Here is a 23,515-nt window from a genome sequence, read left to right on the forward strand (position 1 = left end):
TACATCAAAATAGACACCATTCTGAACCTGTTTTTGTTCAGAACATTGAGACAACCACCCATCAGCAGCATGTTAATAATGTTACAGTTTATTCAAATAAAGCAGCAGTTGAACATGCAGATGCAGAAACTCAATCTGCACTTCCCAAGCCCATCATCAGACCTTGGGAACAACTTGTCCACAACAAGCACAGAACTGGTCTTGGATATGACAAGGACTTGTCCTTTCATATTCCAGACTATGTCAAGCCCATTCAGTTTCAGAGTGCTGGATTCATTCATGACAGTTCAGCTTCAGCTGTTCCAGACTCTGCCCCTCTTCTACAACAACAGCAACAACAACAACAACAGATTGTGAAATGCCAACACTGTGACCGAGTTGGCCATCTGAAAGATCACTGTTTTGATCTTCATCCATGTAAGCACTGTCATAAAACCAGTCATTCCTCACACAGATGCTTCAGAAATAAACGTCCTGCAAGAACAAAGATTCATCTTGGATGGATCGCTTCTTGGCAATGGGCATCAACAGCCAAGAAGATATTCCAAACACATGTCAGAACTTGTTCCAGAATATTGAACAGTCTTGCAGTTGAGTTTCCTCCATCATCTTACCTTGTATCTGACAGGGGGGAAATGATGGTCATCTACAAGCTTCAAAGCCACATCAAGCAAGCCTGAGCCACAACCTGCCACACCAGTTTCAAAGTTGTAGCCAGAGACAAAGATGCCCCTGAACATGCCTTCAGTTGGCAATCTGGGACACTTCCTCTAGCAGAAGACTCCAGCTTCTTGCCAGTTTTGGAAGAATTCCAGGAATTGCAGAGTTGTTGGTCATCCTTAAACCATCACAGATTAAGAACACTTCCTCTAGCAGAAGACTCCAGCTTCTTGCCAGTTTTGGGAGAGTTCCAGGGATTGCATTAAGCATCCCAGAGTTGTTGGTTATCCTTAAACCATCACAGGTTGAGACTTCCCTTTTTAGTTTGAAGTTTTACCTTTTATGCGGGGTGAGACCTCCCTTTTATGGTTGAAGGTTTCCCTCTTTAAAACAATAGGATCACTTCCTCTAGCAGAAAACTTCAGTTTCTTGCCAGTTTTGGAAGAGTTCCGGGAACTGCACTAAGCGTTCCAGTGTTGGTGGTCATCCTTAAACCACCGCCCTTTATACCAACATTTCATAGAGCACATTCAGCCTAGTGCTGCCATGCATTTTTTGCACATTTTGTATTACAGCTTTCTTCTTGGACTCATACATAACCCTTCGGATTAAGGGGGGGAATGTTGGACACCTAATCCTAATGGGTTAGTGTGGAAGCCGAATAGACCAAAGCAGTCCAAGAGACCTTGGGATCTGAAACCCAAGAGTCACATAATGTACTATAAATGTATATCTCCTGTTAATAAAAATTGTACTGCATGATTTATCTTTCATATCTCTTGTGCCTACCATGTGTGTTTAACATATATATATATATATATATATATATATATATATATACATATATATATCACAGGTGTTGTAACTATCAAGGCTTCAAGACAGCAAGATCAACATGAAGTCTCAAAAGTTCCTCTAGGCCGAATGTCTCAACTCCAAATGTACATTTGACAGGCAACCTAGGAAAGGAACCACAACGAGACCCTTTAAGAACAGTCTAGATCAGGATAGAATATGAAACATACCATTGTAACTTCTTGGGCCTTATACCAGGCCGAAATTGTCCACAGCTAAAGAACTCTTGTTTTGGTTGTTATTTAAAGAACTTGCCTTGGATACAAATTCAACTCGCTCATTTTGTGCACTGATATCTACTTTAAAGAGTCCGGAACATACAATGTTGTACCCAGAAACAAGCACTTGCATGCCACAGTAAATGCCATAGTCCTTGGTTGCAGAGAGCTAGCACTTTCTCACTCATAACTACCCTAATAGACATGCTTCAAAGTTCAGACAGTTTCAAAAGAAGTCTGAAATATTCAAATATGAGGTTGCCAGGAGTCACACAAAATCTGTTATACCCTAACTTCAGACTTCGAAAGTTCTGGTCTTGGCCGCAGCGCATTCCAGAAGGAGAAAAACCATTGACAAATCATGCCCTTGCTTCAGATCTTAATTGAATATGAAAGAACTTCACTCTAGCTTCTTTGCTAATCCTTGAAGAGCTATAAAAATAAATGAAATAAAGGACTTATACTCAAAATTATTGCCCTAAAGAGGGCCAAAACCAGAGATGGAGGATAAAATCCAAATGAATCCCATACTAATACAAAAAACAAGTGCAAAACTCCTGAAAAGCTTCTGGTCTAACCAAGCAGTCCTCCACAAGGACCGAAAATATCCTTGAGGAGATCTCAAATGAACATGTTAACCCAGCGAATATCCTTTTGCAAATTATAAAAAATAATTAACCCAACAAAATGCCTCTTCGTTTCTCCACAAGACCACAGAGGATATTGCTTGTTTTTTCGATTTTAAATGAAAGTTGAATGTCTCCCTTATATAGAGATTGAGGAAGGGTTCCATGGAGCTGACTTGATGATCATTAGGAGGGAAAATATAATTTTAGAAAAATTGAACTTTGAATTCTTTTGGAAGCCAAAACTCCATTTGTTTATTTTTGGTCGACTTGTATTTTGAATGGAGCCAAAATTATCTTTTAATTTCAAAATAATTTTGACACCCTCCACAATGTTATGAAATTCCCTTAATCATAAAAATAATAATTCTTCCAACCAAGGTGAAATTCTTCTAAGCCCATGAACCAATGATAAATTGCCATGTCATCGCACTTTGGGGTTTTTGACCAAAATGAAGGTGCACTGTCTTTGACTAGGCATATCTCTCAAATCGTGAGGGCTCTCATCGCACTCCACATATCAACATAATTGGCATGATGAGGAGAATCTCATGGTGATGGCCTCCAAATCAAATTTAGTGATCTGCAGACAATTGCAGCGACAGCAGAGACAGTTGAGCAAGCTTGCTTCAAAGTTTGAGAGTGACTTTTCACTTGTGTCTTTCCCTTCTACCAGCACCATTGCTAGAACCGCCTGGTACTTGGATAGTGCGCCTCCCTCCACATGACAAAGGCTAGAGAACTATTCGGTCATCTTGCGGAGAATGACTCAAGGATCCATATTGAGCTTGGCGATGATGACAAGTATGCAGTGAAGGGAGAGGGGGCAATGCAGTTCCAACTTGAGTCAGGAAGGTCCTTTGATGCGTAGGAGGTACTCTATGTACCTGGCCCAAAAAATAACCTTTTGTCCATGTCAGTGATGGAGGACAAAGCTTATGAGGTTTTCCAAAGGGGGCAAGTGTTCATCTGCCCAAAGGGAGGCAGTCCAAAGACTACAGTGAGGATTGGAGTCTGAGAGGGGAACCTGTATAGACTTCAAGGTCAACCTGCTCAAGCACTAGAGCGCACCAGTGAAAGCATTTGCAAACTTTAGCACAAGATGATGGGACATCTCCTATGTTGCCAGGAAATTTGGGTTCGCGGATGGGTACAGGGAGGGGTGCATCACTTTTTGAAGAAGGATATGCGGGTTTGTTGAGTGTATATTATAATTTATATATATTATAAATTTTATAAATTATATTGTATATGGATTTTGAAATCTTCCAACTTACAACAAGAAAAATAAATCATTTAAAGACTTAAACATGAACATTCACTTTTAAAATTTGATATCAAGTGGAAATTGCAATTTTGAATTTACATATGCATGTGAATCATGATAATATATATTAGAATCATAAGGATATGTCCATTGCCATACTACATTCAAAATTTGCCCTAAGGAATTTCCATGATGGCAGCTAGATGTTAGATGATGTGTAGAAAAATAACATGCTGAAAAACAATAGCAGTAAGGTTCTTTCAAAGTAAATAAGCAGTCCTCCTTTATTTACATTACATGATAAAGAATTGCCAAAAACATAACATTGACAATTCTTCCAAAAGTTAGGTGTAGACTGCTGCATCTGAAGCGTACATTCTCAGATTGATGTATTGGCAAGATTCTTGGTAGTGATTAAGTGCAGCATTCTGATCCCCGGGCCTTACCCAACAGACGGAAAAGAACGCTAAAATACAACAGAAATTAAATCCATTCAACTCCCAGTGAACTAGGATATGGCATTGCACACTGCTTGGCATAAAAGAGAGTCCACAGATCAGCAAGGTAGACAGTAATCAACATAAACGTGCATATTCTTAGTATAAGAGTAATCAAGATAAGTATTAAAATTTTCTTTTGTTTTATAAAAAGTCAAATTTCCTTGTCGCGTGCCACTCAAGAACTCCCCATGCACCCATTTTTGGGGTTCACGCACCGAATTTCAAGGTTCGACAAACCCGTTTACCCAAAAGAACCCAGCCCAAAGCAACTGAGTATTGAGTTCTTATGGGAAGTACCGGGTTTGTTTGTGTTCATCTAGGAAGTAACCGCTCGAGCACTCAGTTCGTGGAGATGAGAACTCGGGACCGGTTTGTGAACCCCACCTCCAGGTTCGTGAACCCATGCTACATAGGTCATCTCCATCATAGAGCTCTATCATTGTTGAGACGAATGGTAACTGGGCTTCCAAACCTCAATAAAGACTAGCAAGGGGTGTGCGGAGGATGTGCACTTGGCAAGAATGTCAAGGCATCTTTCCCTAGCAGTGAGACCTGATCCAAAGGCATTTTAGAATTATACCATTCTAAGTTAGCAAGGCCTATGTCAATGTCTTCAGTAAAGGGCGCATCTTACTATGTGACCTTCACTGATGACTTTTCCAAGAAGATCTGGATCTACTTCATGAAGACCAAGCGTGATGTCTTCAATCATTTCAAAGTTTTCAAAGCTCAAGTGGAGAACATGATAGGGAGGCAGATCAAGGTGTTGAGGACAAACAATGGGACTGAACGCAACTCTAATGAGTTCACAGATTTCTGCAAGGAGGCAGGGATCAAGAGAGAGAAGACAGTGGCCGGCAACCCACAGCAAAAAGGGGTTGCACAGAGGAAGAATTGGTCTATCATCAATGCAAGTGAAGCTCGTGATCCATGATCAGAGTTTGTCAATGTTTTTGTGGGCCGAGGCATGCAACATATTTGTGTATTTGCAGAACAAGAACCCAAACCAGATTCTAGAGTATAAGACACTGAAGGAAGTATTCACGAGCAAGATGCTTGAGATAAGACATATCAAGATATTTAGTTGTCTAGTCTACATCCACATACTTGTGGAAAAAAGGATAAAGTTGTGGCCCTTAGGTCAGAGGGGCATTTTGGTGGGATACAGCGAGGATCCAATGGCTTATAGAGTCTTTCTTAGTGAAAGATAGTGTTGAGCGAGATGTCGAGTTCGAGGAGAACTTGGCATCTTGGAAATATCATGACCTGCCAATAATTGCAAAGGGGTCTCATGAGGAGGAACCAAAGGAGGAGTAGCAGAGATAGCCAGCCTTCAGCGCAAGAGGAGCAGCCAACTCCTTCGACATCAGTTAGGAGGCCTAAGTGGGCGAAGAAAACCTTGTTGGATGCTCAAGAGCATGTTGAGCCTCCCAAGACCACTTTCAAGGAGAGCAAACCTCTGTGGAAGTTTCCGACATACATGGATCTGATGACCAATATAATGGACTCAAAGCCTTCCAGCATTGAGGAAGCAGCCAGCCAACAAGTGTGAAGAGATGTCATAGTGGAGGAGCACAACTCCATCATGAAGAATGATGTTTGGGAGATTGTGTCGAGACCAAAGGGGAAGTCAGGTGTGACTTCCAAGTGGCTTTACAAGGTAAAGCATGCAGTAAATGGCTCGCGGGTTACCTCAGAAAGAGGGAGTAGACTACAGGGAGGCTTTTTCTCCTATAGCTATTTGAGCAATTCTCTAAGTAGCTTCTAAGATGGGATGTGAAGACCACCTTCCTCGACGACATCATTGAGAAAAAAGCCTACATCAAGCAACCACAAGGTTTTGAAGTCCATGAAATAGAGACACATGTATGCAGGCTTAAGAAAGCCTTGTAAGGACTCAAACAGGCACCCATGGCCTAGTATACCATGATTGATAGATATCTGCAAGGCATATGCTTCGCCAAGAGTGAGGCAGATCAACCTATACTTCTTGTTGGTTGAATATGAGACCCTCAATTTGGTGTTGTATGTGGACGAACTCATTCTCACAAGTGCGAAGGGATCGATTGCAGGTAGCAATTTGTATCTAGCGTCAGATTTTAGATGAAGGATATCGGGTTGATGCATTACCTGGCATCGAGGGAGGTTCAATAGCTAGTTCATAGCAGAATCGAGGGAGGTTCACTAGGTTGCAGCAAAGCAGATACTCAGATATTTGTAGGGTACAATAGGATATGGATTGCAGTGACTTAGTGGAGATGGTGTGAGGTTATAGGGGTACTAAAGCAACAAAACTTATAGCTTGTTGACTTTAAGTTGTAAAATACTCAAAAGGTATTTGTAATAATATTTTTTTAATATATATAAAATATACAAGATGTTGAATGTTACAATGAGGCCCTACTTATATATCGAGGCAAGTGGCCTTCCTTAATTGGGCATGTCTTTTAGACATGCCTTTTCACTTAACTAACGACTATTTAAGATAATCACAATTTCCTTATTTATTATTTATATTTATTTATATTCATTTTATTTTATGTAATTTATATTCGTAACATTGCCCCTTCCTTCAAAAGCTTTGTCCTCGAAGCTATATTCCAGACAATTTTCTTCATCTTGTGTTTTGTAACTCAACGTCACTGATAGCTTAGCTTATCTAATTGCTTGGACAAGTAAGACGACAGGGAGCACAGAGTGTATGGGCACAGCTGAATGTGTTGGAGTATGAGATTGATCCTCCTCTGACTTTTTAACATCAAACTCTGGTGAAGGAACAGAAAAGTTGAACAATTGTTCAGGGTTCTTTGTAGCTAAAGCAATGATGTCATGATTAATTTATTCTCTCACAAAAAGCTTCCTTGACATTGAAGGAGATGAATCAATGTCATTCATCCCTTTATTTCTTTCCATTTGAGCACCATGTGACTTTGAGACAGATCGTTGATGGTTACACAAAGTTGCTACCTCCTTGTTTGCACATTGATAATCCGCAACCTTCTTTGGTGCAATGCTACCAATTGTATCCTGAAGCAACCTATCAAATGTGATAGATGCATTATATGTGTGGAAGACTTTTGTTGTAAGGCCAAGCATAATTTCCTTAAGATGAGCATTTAGCTTGCTTGTGTCAAGGTTATCAAACAAGTCATCCCCACCACTTTTACCCTTTTTGAAATCACCAATCGCCTAGTAGACTCATTCATCTACCTCAACTGTGTTAAAGTACCGAATTGAATCCTTACCTAGGAAGTCAAACTGTAGAAATTTTGGTTCAAGTAATTGCACATTCTTCACTTTTAATGTGCAACAACCAACTGTATCAGCCTCATCGTCATCCTTCTCATTGCCAGCTCTCAGAGCAAGCCTATCAATAGGGTAAATTGCCACAACAATTTGTCTCTTGGTTTCATCCTTTGCTTTAAAATGTCTTGTATATGTTTCTCAAATGTTATCTATGTACTCCTTCAACATTCTTTCTTTCTCGTAACTCTCCTTGTCATTTTGATCTTTCAAAGAACTACTCACAGCTAAGAATACATATTTGAATTCTTTTGGATTGATTGGGTCATTCCAAGAATCCAACGAGGTGATAGAGTTATCATTTCTAACCTCTTTCCACCTGTGGCCAAGAATTGTACACTCCAGGATCGAAGCCTTAGACTCGATATTAATTATAATATCCTCTGGATAAATTCTCTTCTTCGTTTTACCCATCTTAGGATGCTCTCCATGGCCACAAAATAATCGTGGGACCTCAACTCTGAAACTACCAACCTTCTCTTTCACTCCATCAATAACTGCCCATGTGTATTTTTCCTCTTGCTTTAGCTTTTCTTCTTTCAAAGCTTTCTTTTCTTCTACACTCATTTGTTTCTTCTTCTCTTTTTCCCTGAGATGCCAATCATAAATAGTTGTAAAATCGCAGAGTTCAAACTTTTGAATAACATGCTTTGGCCTAAGAATTTTCTTCCAATCATGCCAAAAGTTCTCTATGAATTTTGGCTTTGTTGCATAGTCAACATCCTTCATGACAGCATACATATTGGCAACTTCCTCCTCTTAAGGAGTTAGATCAACTGGTTTGTCATTGTAAAGCAGCTTAACTCCATGAGGCTTGTAAAGTGGAGGGAAAATCACTCCATTGTGCTACAAAGTTGTCCACTTCTAACCTTCTCTAGATCCAGGAGGCAATTTCCCCCCTCTCAACTTTTTTGCACAGCTTGTTATGCTCTTAACTTGTCATGTCCCTTCTCAAACACATTAGTAACAGGGTGTTGCTACACAATTTTGCACATTTTTGACTAAGGAAGAGGGCCCCACACTTTCGACTTAAAGACTTTGGGGCCAAATAGACTTTATTTAGCTGCTAGTGGAATGCGGGGGCCACCCACATAGGGGTTCGAATTAACCATTCAATATGCTTGGAGGGAAAATCGAAGGGGTGGATGGAGGGGCCCACATGAGCCTAAGGGAGCCCAAGGAGTTATAAAGAGAGATCGGCTCTCATTTTGTTTTCATTCTGAATATTTGACAAACAAACTCACTCTTGTACGCTCTGCTACTTAGTGAGTCTACCAACTGTTTAGCCACGAGTCTTCCGCAGGGAAGATTCAACCTCTACTTCGGGGGACCATCCGTGCCCGCCCTAGGCAGGCTGTTCCACAAAGATTGTAGGAGTTTCCAGTAGCGATTCACAGCTCAGCCAGCCACGTAGAGGAAGGGACTGCGTGTTTTCTAGGCAGCCAGAAATATGCAGAGGTTGATTTAGGCACCCAAGAGGCTGAAAATCCAAAGTCAAAATCAGAGAAATTTCCTTCTGGGTTTTGTCCAAGGAGTCTAAGGCTAAAAGGAAAGAATTTTCTGGGCACTTTCCAGCAGGCTGAAAGTTAGCAGATGTAGTTGGAGAGCAACTCCCAAGAGGCCGAAAATCCAAACTCAAAATCAGAAAAATTCCCTTCTGGATTTTTCTGGGTTTTGTCCAAGGAGTCTAAGGCTAAAAGGGAAGAATTTTTTGGGAAGTTTTTGGGCACTTTCCAGCAGGCCGAAAGTCAGCAGATGTAGCTGAAGCACAGCTCCCAAGAGGCCGAAAATCCAAAATCAAAATCAGATAAATTCCCTTCTGGGTTTTTCTGGGTTTTGTCCAAGGAGTCTAAGGCTTAAAGGGAAGAATTTTCTGGGCAGATTTTGGGCACTTTCCAGCCGGCCGAAAGTCAGCAGATGTCGCGGTCGAGTTGACTTCGACTCGGCCGAGTCAAACCAAGCCAATGCTTGGCCGAGTCAGCTCGGCGACCGAAACGAAACGACTGTCCTAGTTATTACAGAGCCAGTTAGTGACTCAGTCGACTCGGTAACAACTCGACCAACTCGGTAATGACTCAGCCAGCTTAATAACAACTCGGTCCACTGGGGTCTTTGACAAAAATCCTGAAGCACATTTGTCAAAAGTTGTTCCGCCTCCTACATATCAATGGTTGGGTTGTTGTTTATTGCATATTTATAGCCCTAAAGTAATCTATCACTGTGAGAAAATTTTGAAAATTACAAGGCCGAAGTATTGTTATCCTAGTGGCATGAATTAGAAAACTGAAACAATGCATTGAGCCATACAATGTTTTTAAAAAGGCAAACATTCTAGCAATAGACTAATAAATAAATATTTACCTCTGATTGTTATGGACCTTGACCAGAATTCAATCGAGGGTTTTAAGACTTCATTAGGGGCAAAGAATTGGTATTATTGTTGTTGTTGTCTAGTGATTGTCCTTAGGCTAAGGCAGAAAAGAATCCTGGCATTGGTGGCTAAGTATGAACTTTGTATTGGACAATGCACTGGGTGCCATTTTGATATAATGGATATATTCATGAGCCTACTTTGATCATATGTTGTATTCTCTCTATATTCTAAAGCTTTGTGTTTGGAAACATGAATGAAAATCTTTAAAATTATGTTTTTATAAAAAAAAAAATATTTAATGTATTTTTTACAACGACCGAGTCATTGAAATCAAACCGGCCGAGTCAATACTGAGTCGGAGTCGACCCTCAACCGTTTCCGAATCGGAGTCAGAGTTTTAAAACATTGAGCCGGAGAGCAGCTCCCAAGAGGCCGAAAATCCAAAGTCAAAATCAGATAAATTCCCTTCTGGGTTTTTCTGGGGTTTTCTATGTTTTGTCCAAGGAGTCTAAGGCTAAAAGGGCAAAAAAATTTGGGCAATTTTTGGCACTTTCCAGCAGGACAAAAGTCAACAGATCAGTAGTTTACTGGGACAACACAGAGCATAGTAGGGCAGCAATTGAACAGCCATCTTTCAAGCTATTCTACCACCTGGGTCTGGTCCAGCTTGTCCTTGAGACAAGCCCAGGTGCACTACTCCATTTATATATTGTACTCATGCTCTCATATTTCATAATATATGACGTAGCAGTTCCAGTATTACAATGTTTCATGGGTGTTCACTAAATGTTTTTAATTTTCCACTATTGCACTATTTGTTTAATTAATTTATCACTTAAATTCTTGTTTAGGAACATTACAATCGTATCAAAGCCATAATCTTGGCTCATCCTATGGGAAAGATTAGAATCAAACAACATGGCAGTCACCTGGAATGAGGTGGTGAGGATACAACAAATGATGATTGATGTGGGGAAGAAGTTGATTCATTCCTCGTTTGGGAATCCGGACTTGATTACAACTTATGGGGAGTTATTGGGGAGAAAATGGAGGGCATACCAATCATTGGGTCATGGAATTCAGGCGTCCCTCTCTTTCTGTGAATTCTATGAAGTAAGGGGTATGCACAAACCAATGGAGATTCAGTGGGAATTTGTAGCGATGATGAGAAGTATTAAGAAAAAAGATGAAAGAGTAGTTGAAGGGGCCATGGTTGGCAAAGATATGGTTGAACATACACCCATTGATGAGGCGTCATCCATTGATGAGGTATTTGTGGTAGTGACCGAGTTCTCATGTGCAAACAATGCACCACAGGTTGGTGAGGTGCCGGAAGACAGCTCCATTGTTCTTGAGGAGTCGATAGGTACAGAGGCCTCCAGATCTATGACGGAGTTGCCAAACAACAGTCACCTACAGCTGACTAGTGAGCATATCGTGCATATTGGGTTGTCTATGGAGGAGCAATCGAAGGCTCATATCGAACCCGTGATGGAGGAGGATGTGCAACCATCCCTTGGGCTAGCCATTGATGTGGGGCAGCATAGAGACCACACATTGGGATTTCAACACAGTTCGCTTGAGAGGCACACTGATAGAATCTACAGCGCTAATAGCCCATCCTTACAAATTGGATTGAGAGAGGCAGAGCTGTCTAGACATACCAAAGGGGATGACCAGGTTAGCAACATTGTTGGGTCACCTTTGCCCATTGGAGAGAGAGAGATAGAGCTACCTAGTCAGATCTCATGTGTTGACCTAGGCAATGGGATGAGACCATCAGAGTTGCACAAGATGCAACATCCGAATGTCGAGCTTGTTCTATGTGCTAGAGTTTGTGCATTCGGTCTCTGTCTTGGGGTTGGATGGCGAGATATTTTGAGTTGATACCCAATGGAGTGGGCTAGACTCATGGAGATGAGTCGTAGTTCAGAGTAAATCTCAGTGGGAGCTCTCAGACATTGAGGGTATTAGAGGCCCAAGTTGACATTGGGATCCAGGCGAGGCTTCCTATCCGATATCAAACATGCAAGATGGCTGTGGCATTGATGATGTAGTCAACCCCAAGCCTGAGCGCATGTATTCCTTAGGGGAGCTCCAATTGACGCTAGTGGACAAGTGGTTTGTGAGCAAAATCCATTGGTTGTTTTGGCATGTTGGTTGCGCATGGGGGCACAGGATAATTAACATTCTCTGGCAGGAGTTGGTTCGAGGAGGTGGCATGGGTAGGTCACCAGACCGGATATTGTATGGAGACGATGTTCTCCCACTGAGGTTTAGGACTCAGGGGTCATAGACGATTGGCACAGCAGAGATATCCCCCCTAGCAGGAGTGGAGTTAGGGTGCTCAGGTCTACCGCGAAGGATGAGGGGACATGATGTGTGTCATGATGGGGTTACTATCAAAGTGGCGGACATTTTGGCACATGCAGGATACCATATGTTACAGGGTGGTATGATAGTAGGACACAAGACTACACAGAGTCATGTCGTAGCGTTCAGTGTTATATAGAGGGATGTGCTCTGATGCATACAAATGCAATCCTAGGCCATAGCACCCAGTGGTGTGCAGTGCTATGTAGCGAGGAGCAGTGATCTGCAGAGGAGCATGGAGATACATGGTGGTATACCATAGCATGTTGGTTACCATAGCATGTTGGTTTACACTATGGGGTAGGAGGAGTGACTCGCATCGCATTGAGGACGTGCGGGGAGTGACAGGTGCAATGACACAGGCAGGACACAGGAGGGTACAAGATGGTATAGCCGTAGTCAAGGGTATCCAGTGTTGTACAGGGATAGGTTGTGGCATACAGTGGCATTTCATGGAGTGTGGTGGTACTTGGTGGTATGCAGTGACACATGATGAGGTGCAACGGGCACTTGGAGCTTTGCCTCCAGGGAGACTTATGGACAAGGATAGTAGGTGTACCATTGGACGCAACTCACTTAGGATCGATGCGGACATTGTCGAGCATTTGGGGACAACATGTTTAGTGGAGGCAGGGCCTCGAGGGAGTTCTCAGCAGATCCAAGGCGAAGAGAGGGTCGTCTGTAGTATTACTCTTGAGCATTCCGAGAGACTCTTGATCATAATCTTTGGAACATACCCACCCATCATCCTCCAGTGTTGCTTACAATCATAGATAGTTTGGTTGTTTCACTTTTGACACTCTCCATTCAGGGAACACGGCATGGGGGACTCACCCTAGGCACTTGGATGAGACACCATGTATCATGGGCCGAGAGTAGACTCTCCAATTGAGACACTTGGTAGGTGCACGAGTTGACGGTTACAGACTTAGGGATGGCATGGTTGACTGTTGAGGTAGCATATGTTCCACCCCGAGGTTCACACTTGGGGAGGTGACCGAGAGGGAGTTACATGGTGCTTTTTCAGTTAGACAGCTTGGGGCGTTAGGGAAGCATGAGGTGCAGAGGACAGTAGTCCTTGTTGGCAGGATGATGCCTAGGCTTCTCGTAGTACCCAAGCACATCATCAGGAGCTAGGATAGCAAATCTCACTGTGTGATTTGGCAAGAACATAACAATTGGATATTTGCAGCACGGTTCTTGATGCTCAGTGCCTACCTATTGGATACCTACAGGAGGCAGATACGGGGCACAAAGGGGTCCCAACAAATAGCAGCATATCACATCGACAGACAGAGAGGATTGAGGATTGTGGACTTCCAATATGGTTATCGGATCCATGGATCCAATGGATTGGTGGGATACTCCACTCCTCGGTGACTGATAACAAGCGCACTGGTTCGTTCACAGGCGGACACATGGGCGATCATCGAACTCCTCACTATAGGACAAGGCAGATTGTTGCTCATGATTTGGGTTAGCCATGGAGTGATAGGCGCTGGCACTGTTGAGTCACTTTGGCAAGATTGATCGCATAGATTATGGTTGAGAGTTATGGGAGAGGAGGTTCTAGTACAAGCATGCTAGGCAGTCATTCATGACCAGAGTGTCACAATGTCAACAGGATAGGTTCCTTCTGTGATGGGCAGGGGATTCTGGCATAACAGGGTTGAGCACTTCAACTACCCGTAGAAGTGAGTTGGTTTCTACAGGGGAGGGTCATGCAGATCTTCCGTTTGGTTTTAGTGATTCATTGATGGTGTGGGGAACTTCACCGGTGTGGCAGGGTGATCGACAGGAGGAGATCAGGGACAAGGTTGAGCACTTCAACTACCCATAAAAGTGAGTTGGTTTCTACTGGGGAGGGTCATGCAGATCTTCCATTTGGTTTTAGTGATTCATTAATGGTGTGGGGAACTTCACCAATGTGGCAAGGTGATCGACAAGAGGAGATTAGGGGAGGCCCGGCCCGCCCGGGTAGACGAGGGTTCAATTTCACCAGGATTGGATTGGATTGCATCTTCAGGAGTTTACTCTTGTAGTGCACGATATGGACTATTCAGTAGAGCAGCTTCATGAGGATTTGGGCAGAGTTTTATATCGTCGGGATGCTCTACTTATTGGTGATAGACACAGGGGTTTTAATGCCCATACCTAGCAAGATAATGAGTGGAGCAGGGGGGGCTTCACATTGATCAGGTTGGCTTGGGATCCTGGTATGAAGGAACCCCTTCACTATAGGATAGTACAACGATCAAGGACGATCCAATGGCACATTTGGGACCCTGGTGAAGTTTGCAGTGATAGTGGGGGTCCACAGTCAGAGAGGGTGTTTGTTCAGGCATTGCTTGAGGACAAGCAATGTTTGGTGCATTGCAAGAACTTGCCAAATGAGGATGCCACCTAAGAGGGTGAGCATATTTTGGAACACCCAGCTTTGAGGTTGCTTGAGGGCCAGCAACATTTGGGAGGGGAGGACTGTCATGTCCCTTCTCAAACACATTAGTCATGGGTGTTGCTACACAATTTTGCACATTTTTTACTAAGGAAGAGGGCCCCGCACTTTCGACTTAGGGACTTCGGGGTCAAATTGACTTTATTTAGCTGCTAGTGGAATGTGGGGTCCACCCACATAGGAGTTCGAATTAGCCATTCGATATGCTTGGAGGAAAAATCGAATGGGTGGATGGAGGGGCCCACAAGAGGCTAAGGGAGCCCAAGGAGTTATAAAGAGAGATAAACTCTCATTTTGTTTTCATTTTGAATATTTGACAAACAAACTCACTCTTGTACACTCTGTTGCTTGGTGAGTCTACCGACTGTTTAGCCATGAGTCTTATGCAGGGAAGATTCAACCTCTACTTCAGGGGACCATCCTTGCCCGCCCTAGGGAGGTTGTTCCACAGAGATTGCAAGAGTTTCCAGCAGCGATTTACAGCTCAGCCAGCCACGCAGAGGAACGGATTGCGTGTTTTCTGGGCAGCCAGAAATACGCAGAGGTTGATTTAGCCACCCAAGAGGCCAAAAAGCCAAAGTCAAAATCAGTTTTGCGAACATCTCGATTTTATCTCGAAATCACGATTTTTCGGCCTAGCCGATGTTTGCTGTTTTTTACTGATATTTTGATGATATCTTGATTTTGCCAATGTTTGCCAATTTTTACCAATATTTTCCCAATTTTTACGAATTTTTAGTTTTCCGAACTCTTGTCGATTTTATCCCAACGCTGATTTTCACAACATTGGTCAAAACCAAAGAAATTCCCTTCTGGGTTTTGTCCAAGGAGTCTAACAGAATTTTCTAGGCAGTTTTTGGGCACTTTCCAACAAGCCGAAAGTCAGCAGATGTAGCTGGAGAGCAGCTCCCAAGAGGCTAAAAATCCAAAGTCAAAATCAGAGAAATTTCCTTCTCGGTTTTCATGGGTTTTGTCCAAGGAGTCTAAGGCTAAAAGGGCAAAATTTTCTAGGCATTTTTTGGGCACTTTCCAGCAAGCCGAAAGTCAGCAGATCAGTAGTTTACTGGGACAACACAGAGCATAGTAGAGCAGCAGTTGAACAGCCATCTTTCAAGCTATTCTACCACCTGGATTTGGTCCAACTTGTCCTTGAGACAAGCCCAGGTGCACTACTCCATTTATATATTGTACTCATGCTCTCATATTTCATAATATAAATATATGTCTTAGTAGTTCTAGTATTACAGTGTTTCATGGGTGTTTACTAAATGTTTTTAATTTTCCACTATTGCACTGTTTGTTTAATTGGTTTCACCTAAATTCATGTTTAGAAACATAACATAACTAGCAGCACCTTCTTCTTGAAAGCCTTTGGCTTTGCTATAGAAGGTGATGGCTTTGCTAAACAAGGTGATGGCTTTGGCAATTCATTTTTCTTCAAGCACTGTGCAATTGGAATATCATCCTCATCATCAATATAATCATCGGAATCTGTCATAATCTTCTCCTTTCTCTCTTCCTTGACAACTTTTTCGATTGAGGAAGGTAGCTTTGCTAAAGGAGGTGATGGCTTTGCATTTGAGCTTTCTTCATGCGCTGAGCAATAGGAATATCATCCTCATCATCACTGTATCCATCAACCTCTGCCTTAACCTCTGGTTCTGCTTTCACTTTGGGCTATGGTGATACCCCTGATGGCTTGGCCTTTTTGGTGACTGAAGAGCTTAGATTGTTATCCCCCTGATTTGAAAGTCTCTTCTTGGAATTAATTTCAATTTTAACAGATTAATTTTTTCCATTTATGCCTTTCTTAACCAATCCATTTGGTTTGTTCTTTAATGCTACATTATTTACAACCATAAGGGAACCTTTATTGGCTTGTTTTAGATTGTCTCTTGTTCATAAAGGTTTCTCATCTTCAAAGTCATCATTATCCATGGGGGAACTTTCACTGGGAGATTTTGGTTTGTGTCTTAATGCTAAAGGCTTCTCATCCTCGGAGTCAACACCACGCATAGGGGAACCTTCATTGGGTGGTTTTGTCGGTTGTTTTACTTGAACCCTCATACGCAAGCGAACATCATCATCTGAATCATTCTCAGACTTGGCAGACTTAGTTTGCATAGATTCTTTAGGCTGAATAAGTTTGCTAGTAGGCAGCAAATTGCAACTTGTTTTTGAGTCTCTGGCCAATGTGTTTTCTGTAGCTCATTTTCCCAATATAGACACCTCATGACTTAAAGGTTTGCCATTTTCGGAATCATCAACGTCTTCTTCAGCATTTTCCTCATTGTTATGATATTGTTCATCTTGTTTTTCAAGATAGTCCTCATCCACAACATCTTCATCTGGATTATCATCTTGACTTACATAGTCTTCATCAACATCATTTTCATCTGAATCATCCTCCTGACCTACATAATCCTCATCCACATCATCTTCATTTGGATCATCATCTTGATCTCTATCATTTTCATATTCATCATTATCTATTACATCTTCATTTCCATTATCATCATTCTGATCAAAATCTTCTTCTCCTACTTCACCTTGTTTCGTTTCTTCATTGTCGTTATCATCTACCTTATTATGGATTTCCTTTAGACGTGTTGTAACTTCTGCACATGATTTTTCTAGTCACTGAAATGCTTCTTGAATTTTACTACACTGCTCAATGAATTCAGGGCAAAAACTTAATGGCATATTGTGCGGCGGATAATGTTCAAAGACCTGCATGGCTTTGATACCACTGAAGCAACAAAACTTATAGCTTGTTGACTTTAAATTGTAAAATAGTCAAAAGGTAATAATAATTTATCAATATATATATATAATGTACAAGATGTTGAATGTTACAATGAGGCCCTGCTTATATACCTAGGTAAGACTGCAAGTGTCTTTTCATAATTGGGCATGTCTTTTAGACATGCCTTTTCACTTAACTAACGTGTTGGGAATATATATATATATATATATATATATATAATGTACAAGATGTTGAATGTTACAATGAGGCCCTGCTTATATACCTAGGCAAGTGTCTTTTCATAATTGGGCATGTCTTTTAGACATGCCTTTTCACTTAACTAACGTGTTGGGAATTACGATTGTCGTTAGACCAAAACCCGCAAGTATTAGTCAACGATCGCATTGCCAGAGATAAGGATCCACGAGAGGTGGTTAATCCATGTCACGAAACACACGGAGAGCGTTGGTTTATCCAATGTCCAACAATCTCCCCCCCAACACGAGCCAAGTGTGTATCGAACTCGTGACCTACGCTCTGATACCACTTTTTGGGAATCACGATTGTCGTTAGACCAAAACCCGCAGGTATTAGTCAACGATCGCATCGCCAGAGATAAGGATCCACGAGAGGCGGTTAGTCCATGTCACGAAACACACATGGAGCGTTGGTTTATCCAATGTCCAACATAACAACTATTTAAGATAATCACCATTTCATTATTTATTATTTATATTTATTTATATTCATTTTATTTTATGTAATTTATATTCGTAACAGGTACTCAGATTCAAACTATGCAAACAGTGATACAAATCAGAAGAGCACCTTTGGGTGTTGCTTCATTTTGAGGTTATCAGTGATTTCCTGGTTTAGCGGGAAGCAGACCTCAGTAGCACTAATTTCAGCTAAGGCAGTATACATGGCAGCTGGTGGCTTTGCAAGTTACTCAAGGGATTGTTTAATTAGAAGCTTGAGCCAACAGCAGTCCACTGCAATAACCAAAGGTGTATCAAACTCTTTGAGAATTGTGTTTCACGACACCGTCAAAGCACAATGAGATCAAATACCACTTCATCGGAGACATGGTGCTGAGGGGGGCAGTCAAGCTCCAATATATTTCTACAGGAGCAATTGGCAGACATTTTCACCAAGCCCTTGGTGAAGGGCAATTTCGTTTGGTTTCGAGACAAGCTTGGAGTGGTGGAGAATACCTTCATCCCTAAGAGCGATTGTTAGTGTTTGTAGCTCAGAGAAATATCTCCATGAGGGTGTCTATTTATGGAAATTGCGATTAAAAGTATTCTATGTTTTTTTAGAAGTTTACTTTATTAATTAATTAATAAAGTGAGCATTCTTTTGTTAAAGTGATTTAATTAATAAAGTCACTAAAACAGATCACTTAATAATTTAATTAAAAGGGAACCAACGATCTCATGGTTAGATTTCAACTGCCGAAGATTAGGTTTTTGGCTCATGCAAAGGACAAAGACACGTTGAACATCCATTTCACAAGTCACGTGAGTGAAGGAGAAAATCAGAGCTCTGATTTTCAGCCATCGGTGAGAATTTCAACAGTATGTCAGGAAGGAGAAGGCAGCCAATCTTCAGCAGGACAGGCATCCAATTAGCAGCAAGGACAGGAGCAAGCCAGACAGCCCAACAGAGCAATCTGTACTGCAGTCAGTAGAAATTTCGTACAACTGTAAAGATTTTGTACCATTGTACAGATTTGAGGGCAGGCTGTCTCGATTTCCATGCAAACAGTAATTTTCAGGATTGTTGTTCATTTGATTAAATTCTCAGAGCCATTTTTCTCTGTCAGGGAGCTATTGTAAATTCTGAAAAAAATAAATAAATGATGAACTGATCTAGAATGATAGAAATATTTGTGTACTGTGTGTGATTGCCTTTCTCGCTTTCCGCAGGATGCAAAAGTTAATATTACCAGCAAAGTAACTAGATCTGATCTGCTTGCTTGGATCTTTCTTTTAAGATATTTTAACAATTGGCTGGTAGATGGAGTTTTAAGGCCAGGACAAATCCCAGTGCAACATAGCTTCGAACACATACTATATCTTTCCTCTAAATCAGATATATGCCAACCAGAAATGGAATCAATAAGAACACACATTAGACTTGGGCAAACCGTAAATAGGTGGCTGTAGAATAACTTTCTACTGTCCATGAAGACTCGGATAAAACCATTCAAAATAAAGAAACATATAAGGGGCAAACAAAAGAATAAATGGAATCAATGAGAACACTTGTTAGACTTGGGAAAATCGTAAATAGGATGGCTGTAAAATAACTTTCTACTGTCCATTAAGAAAACATTGAAAATGAAGGAACATACCAGGGGCAAACAAAAGAATAAATGGCCATGCAGAACAGAAGGAATTGAGACATTGTCAAGAAAAGTTGTAGAACGCATATTCAGTTTGACTATAGTAGTTTGTGGCCAAGCTAACGCATATCTCAAAACAGGATAACTTCGTAAGAAAAGCAGTTCACAGTCAGTGAAGGGCAAGGCCTCGTCAATGTTGTTGCAAAGTTGGGGTAGAAAATAGTCAAACAGTATCAGAATTAAATATTGTTAATGACTCAATATTCAATGATATAAAAATAGAGACAAAGAAAACTTTGTGCTAAGCTTGATTATTCAGATGATGTAGCTTGATTATTCAAACCAATGTGGAAAAAGTCGAAGTCGGGATTAATTCGGCAAGGGTCCAAAAGTTGAAAAACTCGTCAAAGTCGGGAGTTTTATGAAAAAGTCCGCAAAATTAAAAAAAATTTATAACACAAAATTATTCATTTTTTAAATTTTTTTAACATCTAGAGTATCCACAACATCAAATAAATGTGTTTCCACATAAACATGTAAAGAAAGCTAATATATAATATGTATATGAAGTCTAATGCTATATCACATATCAAAATAGTGAATCAACCCCTGAATTTTGAGTCCTGTCCGAGTCTCAACTCTCAAGAGTCAAAATATCAACAAAAAATATAATAAATGTATATCATGAGTCATCTAAAAGTCATCAAGTAATCAGCCACTGAGATCCTCTTCCCCTTTTAATTTTTGTTTCCGCTAATTGTATTAAGAAATAAGTCATGCATTTATTCAGTAGATTGTAATCTGCTTGGGTAATAAGGTGTCAGGTGGTAGGTCCAATGAAAATTAACAGTGAGTATCACAGTAGATGTGAAAATTAACGCTTGGTGAATCCAAGCTGCTTATTTTCTGAGAAAACAGTGGATGTCAAATTATTAACCTAGCCTTGGCATCTATTATTCAAAAACTCTTGGAGGTAAAATCCACTTCTGATACATAACCTTTCCCCACATTTACAGGGAATTCACCACTAAAGAAGATTCCCTTTCAAAACGTGCTCTCATTGCAGGAAGGATCTTTGCTATCACAAGATTTCATAGGTACTTTGTTCCTGTCTGAAAAATGGGGTCTTTTTTGAGGCACTGGTTTTGTTTTTTCTGGACAGGTTGTTGCTATTTGATCTTCATGGCCTCCTCTTTGTTGTTTCTCCTGGAAGCATTCAACAACTATAACAATGTTTTTGATGGTGTGGGGTTCTTTCTACGGAACGCTGTTGTATGCCTATCCTTTTGGTACTTTTGTAATCTTTTGAAGGGGCAATGGCTGTTAGAGTCTGGACCACTGAAAGCCTGGAGGCTTAGCCAATGTATACTTTGTTTTCTAACTAGAAATATGAAGTATAAAGATTTGTTTTTCCTTGGAAAACAAAAACATATCTTAACCTCAAAACTAACAGATTACAAATGAGACTGCTATGCTCGCAAGAAGTATGACAAACAATACAATGCAATAACTTGAAAATGCATGGATGGAAGCTTCAATTTATAGTTTTTTCACCTTTGCGGCCTCTTTATCCGCGGCCTGGGAAGGGACGAAGACTTTTTGGGTCGACTTCCGATTAAATCGGGAGTATAAGGAAAAAATCGCGATTTTTTCCTTATACTCCCGATTTAATCGGAAGTCGACCCAAAAAGTCTTCGTCCCTTCCCAGGCCGCGGATAAAGAGGCCGCAAAGGTGAAAAAACTATAAATTGAAGCTTCCATCCATGCATTTTCAAGTTATTGCATTGTATTGTTTGTCATACTTCTTGCGAGCATAGCAGTCTCATTTGTAATCTGTTAGTTTTGAGGTTAAGATATGTTTTTGTTTTCCAAGGAAAAACAAATCTTTATACTTCATTCCTTTGTGAAAAAGTCGCCAAAAAGTCGGGGGATTAAATTGTTTAGTTCAAAAAATCGCGTTTTTAGGATTAAATCGGGATTTTATGCAGACTTTTTCCACACTGAATTTCAAACAACGAGAAATACAGCCAGGGTAGGGAAATGCCCAAGACAAGAAAATGATCTCATGATTAAAATTTAGCAGCAAACGTAATCATACCAGAGTAAATTTTTCTGAAAGCTATGTGCCACAGATAACATATTTTCATGTATGTGTCATATGTGTTTCAGCATTTTCCTGTGTTTAAAATTTTTTATCCCAAACAATTGCTTATTTGGACTTGTGGTTGTAATAAAAAGCATCAAATTTCACAGGATGGCTGCACTATTTAGCCTGCTACTTACCAAGCAAGGCATATACCAATTTACGTACACTATTTCTTTTAGCTTAATCTACTCATATATAGTGCAAGGCCTGGGGCAGAAATGCTCTTTACTCTCTACTTGTTTAACCTATCTATTTTAGCTTATTATGCTCTGGGGTTCACTGACAATTAGGACATCTTTAATTACTAATATAATGGTTTAGAATTTCTTTCTTTTCCTTCACTAAGGATTGCAGCAGAAGAACAGCCAGTCAAAATCACTACCAACTTTCCTATACATATTCCTCTTATCTTCAGCAGGTCTCTGAATCAAGAGGTTGTTATTATTAATTACTTCCGAATATAATACAAGTTCATTTTTCTTTTTCCTATTTCCTGTCAAAGGGGAACTTGCCAGGTCAGTAAAAGCAGGGATATGATATTGTCCCGAGCAGAGCTCAATTCTCTCAAGTCACATACTTTCCCTTTGTGGGTTAGCAAGCAAGCAAAGAGGAGCTATTTAAAAAGCAGAAGCCATCATGGCCATTAACCCATGCCTAAGATGACAAACCATTAAGTGCAACATGATGTCCCACCTCTTGATAAATGGTGGGTACTTGACTCATTCAAGTCTAAAGAAAGCATCCTCAAGACCCTTTTTTCCTGATTTATTGCTGCCCTCTAAGCCGGGTAACCCAAATCCAGTATATAGCCTCATCATTCATTTAATTATCCAGTGAGTGTGTCACTGTATATTCTCTCAAGATGATAGCAATAAATTCATGATTTATAAAGAATGCAACTGGAACAAGGGAACTGAAGCGGGTTAGCAAGCAAGCAAAGAGGAGCTATTTAAAAAGCAGAAGCCATCATGGCCATTAACCCATGCCTAAGATGACAAACCATTAAGTGCAACATGATGTCCCACCTCTTGATAAATGGTGGGTACTTGACTCATTCAAGTCTAAAGAAAGCATCCTCAAGACCCTTTTTTCCTGATTTATTGCTGCCCTCTAAGCCGGGTAACCCAAATCCAGTATATAGCCTCATCATTCATTTAATTATCCAGTGAGTGTGTCACTGTATATTCTCTCAAGATGATAGCAATAAATTCATGATTTATAAAGAATGCAACTGGAACAAGGGAACTGAAGCCTATTCCCAGGCTACTGAAGATGAAGCTTTATTTGATGAACATTTGATGTAATAAGTTCGAAGATACTTCTGATATTTTCCCTGTGGATCCAACATAAAGTTCCTAGACCATTGTACCATGTAGCATGGGCTCTGAAAAATCCCCCGTGCACCAGAAAATTACACACTGAAAATTAGTTAGACGCATCCTTAAGAAGAAGATATGTTTCTGGTATAAAGAGCAGTTAATATGAACTCTGTAGGGCGTATTTTTGAGCTGACTAGTAATCATCATATTGGTTAGAAAACCATCTTATTTGAAGCTTGCCAAACTCAGAAATATGTCCAGTTCATGTTTTGAAGTTAACAAATAGTGTATGCCTAAATCACTCCATAAAATGCAATATCTTGTTT

General features: G+C 40.7%; 1 protein-coding gene and 1 pseudogene across 6 annotated transcripts in view; both read right to left on the reverse strand.

Moving 5' to 3' along the window:
• Window positions 1-23,515, reverse strand: part of LOC149222233 (chaperone protein dnaJ GFA2, mitochondrial-like) — a 235,275-nt gene that overhangs the window by 122,786 nt on the left and 88,974 nt on the right. The window lies entirely within an intron of this gene.
• On the reverse strand, window positions 274-16,129 carry LOC149222235 (DNA topoisomerase 1 alpha pseudogene; annotated as a pseudogene).

Source organism: Pinus tabuliformis, chromosome Q (genome assembly GCF_031772625.1).
Source record: "Pinus tabuliformis cultivar Carrire ecotype Pingquan chromosome Q, CPIR1, whole genome shotgun sequence".
NCBI lineage: Eukaryota > Viridiplantae > Streptophyta > Pinopsida > Pinales > Pinaceae > Pinus > Pinus tabuliformis.